Here is a 3970-nt window from a genome sequence, read left to right as displayed (position 1 = left end):
CAAGCTCATTGATGTGCATTAAACATGCGCCGGGATCTAGTAGACAGAAGCCTGTTGGTTGGGGCATTTAGCTGTTAACTAAAATTTTATGGGATCAAAGCCCATCTGTCTAGGGGGAGGTTCTAGCTTAATTAAAGCATCTGAGTTGCATTCAGGAGATGCAGGTTAGTATCCTGTGTACCTTAACAGAAACTAAGAGGGATTAGCCCTTGTTTAAGGCTTTGAAGGCTTTCGGTTTAAATAACCTAAGTTTCTAAGGGATTGCGAGTACTATGGGAGATAGTGGCAGGAGTATAATTGATAAGGAGGTAAAGGTTGTGGTTAGGGTGTTAGTTGGTTTGTTAGTTTGTCATTGTTTTATGTAGTTAGTGAAGTTTGGGGGTAGTGTGATGGTTGCACAGTAGGCCAGTCGTAGTTAGAAGAAAAGTCCAAGTAAAGAGAGTAGGGTAATAGCTGTGGCTACTACTGTTAGTTCTTGTTTTGTGAGCTCTTGAATAATTAACCATTTGGGTAGGAATCCCGTTAGGGGAGGAAGACCTGCAAGGGAGAGGAGAGTGAGCATAAGGATTGTGGTTAGTGATGGGATTTTGGTTCATGTGGATATAACAGTGGATAGTTTTAGGGTATTGGTTGTGTTAAGGATGAACAGTATATAGATAGAACGTAATTAAAGTCAGATTGGGGTTATAGTTGAGAATAATAGTTATTCGTCCTAGGTGTGCGATAGATGAGAAAGCTAAAATTTTGCGAGTTTGGATTTGGTTAAGTCCTATTCAGCCACCTAGGACTGCGGAAGCAATAGCTATCGAAGATAGGAGAGTTGGGTTGAGTGAGGGGGATGTTAGGTAGAATAGTGTGGTTGGTGGAAATTTTGTGACTGTGGCTAGTAGGAGGCATGTTGTTATAGTTGAGCCTTGAAGAACTTCTGGAAATCAGAAATGAAATGGGACTAAGCCTAGTTTAATTGAAATTGCAATAGTTAGTCGTATACATGATATGGGGTGGGTTAGTTGGGTGATGTCCCATTGGCCAGAGAATCATGCTTTGGTCATGCTGGAGAGTAAAAGTAGCGTAGATGCGACTGCTTGAGTTAGAAAGTATTTAGTAGAGGATTCAATGGCTCGTGGATGGTGGCTTTTAGAGATTAATGGAAGAATAGCTAAAGTGTTAATTTCTAAGCCGACTCATGCTATTATTCAGTGGTTATTCGAAATTGTGATTGAGGTTCCTAGGAGTAAGCTTATTGTGGAGATTAGTTTAGCTTGGGGATTCATTAGTAAGGGAAGGAGTTAAAGATGAATCCAGACAATAAAATTCTGAAATGAGAAGTTCTGTTGTACTAGACTTTCTATTTTGCAGAAATTCCTGAGATTCATTGCGTTGTCCGAGCCCATACGATTGGACACACCTGTTCACCTGTCCAAACTTGGAAACTAGGTTGGCCAACCAGGAAAAGATTATCTCAAGTACTGTTGACTCCAAGTAAATGATCACTGTAATCCACTTAGATGTAATCCACTTAGATCTCCTCACTGGGGATAGACATGATTATATTATTGTCTGTATTTTCACTGTTACTCAGTTGTTATGTTGTTTACATTTTTAGAAATGACACTTCATCAATACACTGTTCGAGTCATTCACCAGTGTCATGGTCCAACCATGGACCACGCGGTGGGATGGAATCCAACAGCCCCCAGGAGCTGGTTTCTCCCCTGAGGGTGCAGAGCAGCAGGGCCTTTTCCAGACCCAACTGTACCTTCCAGAAAGATATCAGCTATACTTTGCTTCTTTGCTGACTTCTGTTTTAGATGTCAATGTGTGGACCACCCTGGCCAACGTGATGAAGATGGACATGATATGTGTGTCCATGGTAACTCCCACGAGTCCTTTTCGCACCTGTCTGGTTGGAGTACCCATTGATAACTACTGGTGGGGAACTCTATAATGAGACCGTGTTAGCAAACTGCACATATCCAGGAGTTGACATTTTTTCTTAGAGATATTTACCAGAACGCATCAGCTTGGTGCAATGAGACTCTGCAAAAACGATTTATTCCTGGATCCGATGTGATAGGTCTCCCAAATGATCTGTTTCTCATTTGTGGACAAAGAGCATGGAAAGGTATTCCAGGAAAGGCTGTAGGAGGCCCTTGTACCTTTGGACGATTAACCTTTTTTCATCCTCGCAGCGTAACCTTGCCTAAACTAAGAAGACCCAGACGTAGCACACAGTGGTTTACTCCGGACTGTAACTCTGATGTAGAGTTTTGGAATAAGGCTGAAAGAATAACTGCTAGTGTAATATCTCAGATAGGGACTGCTCATGCTTTGGTTTCTCTAAATAAACTAGGATGCTGGTTGGCTAAAGAAGCTAATGCTACTTCTGCTGCTTTGAGTGCATTGCTCACAGATGTAGACTCTGTTAGACATGCAAGTTTACAAAATAGAGCTGCTATTGATTTTTTGTTGTTAGCCCAGGGACATGGCTGTCAAGATTTTGAGGGCATGTGCTGCATGAATTTAAGTGATCATTCTGAATCTGTTCATGCTAGCATCCAGAAATTAAAAGCCCTTACTCAACAATTACATGTTCATGATGAATGGAACCTCTTTGGTGATTGGAAATGGGGATGGCCCTGGTTACGAAAAGCGTTAATAGGTTTGTCAATAGTTGGATGTATAATAACATGCATATTGTGTATGATTCCCTGTATACTAACATGTGTACGTCGAATGATAAACACCAAGCTAAATGCATTACAATTTTGAGTAGTTCGTTATCACCCTCTTGCTACCATTGATCACGCGGTGGTATGTAAGGGGGGTACTTTTGAATTAGATGATCAATGGAGCATAGAGGCGTGAGAACGAAGTCATATTAGGATGTGAAACCAGCTAGAGTATGGTACAATGTAACTTCATGGCAGAAGCTAATTGTAAGGTCCATTGTGCTTTTCAACAAGTCGGCTTGTAAGGTCCATTGTGCTTTTTAGCAAGTCAGCTTGATATTCCCTATTATCAGAGCTGAGTTCTTCCTTGGTTTTGCTACATATTGCAAGATAGATACATCTACCCTTGAAACACAATGGTAGAGGTCATACATAGGGGTGAGAAAGATGATGATGGGAGGAAGATTATGTGGGCAGGGGTCGCTCGCCCCTTGCCCTACAAGTAGGGCATGCGCAGACTGCTGCCATGAGGTAATGATCAGGCGGTGTTTGGCTGCCATTCAGGCATCACCTTATACTGCGTACTGGCCCTACGTAATAAAAGATATTTTGTGTGCTTGAGTATTTTTTGGCACTTGTCTTTATTCCGGACATGTATCCGAATGTACTGCTACACACAGAGATAACCTTTGGGGGGGAAAGAAAATGCATAGGGGAGAGAAAGGCAGGATAAGAGCAAGGGAGAGTAAGAGAAAGAAAAGCTGAGAGTGGACAGATGTATATAGTCACCGCCCCCGGGGTCCAGCGATGCTTCCATGTCTGTCAGTTGAAGTGGTGGCCTTGATCTGCCGGGGGTGAAGGAGGGAAGTCCCCATACTCCAAGAAGTTATGAGTTATAGCCATGATTAGTGTCACGGACCATGCCTCCAGCCTCCAACATCTCGAGGGTTGCAGTCTCTCTTCTAAGGTTAGGGAACAGGCTTTGGGCATAGCTTGCAGTTACTGTGTGGACCAATTCTCAGAGACTGAAATGGTTAATGATTTATGCATTCTAGGAGACTTTTCAGGCTTTTGACTTGCATGATACCTCTGATGAGCAGTCGGGCCCCTCCCTCCCTCCAGTGCTGACGGTGTGAAGCCCTGAAAAGGCAAGAGCAGAGCTTACAGGCTTTTGACTGTTGATATATGTGATGAGGAATCAGGCCCCTCCCTCCTTCTGCTATGAGATGTTAGGGTTAGGGTTAGGGTTAAGGTTAGCAAGGGTTAGGGTTTAGGTTTTAGGGTTTACGGTTTGCGTT

General features: G+C 42.8%; 1 pseudogene; it reads right to left on the bottom strand.

Annotated features, from left to right (window-relative positions):
• Positions 1-253: 253 nt before the first annotated feature.
• Positions 254-1274, bottom strand: LOC115307622 (annotated as a pseudogene).
• Positions 1275-3970: the final 2696 nt, after the last annotated feature.

This window comes from Manacus vitellinus, unplaced genomic scaffold (assembly GCF_001715985.3).
Source record: "Manacus vitellinus isolate BGI_N305 unplaced genomic scaffold, ASM171598v3 ctg7180002428134_pilon, whole genome shotgun sequence".
NCBI lineage: Eukaryota > Metazoa > Chordata > Aves > Passeriformes > Pipridae > Manacus > Manacus vitellinus.
The sequence above is the reverse complement of the archived record's forward strand: the minus strand, read 5'-3'. Positions and strand labels throughout refer to the sequence as shown.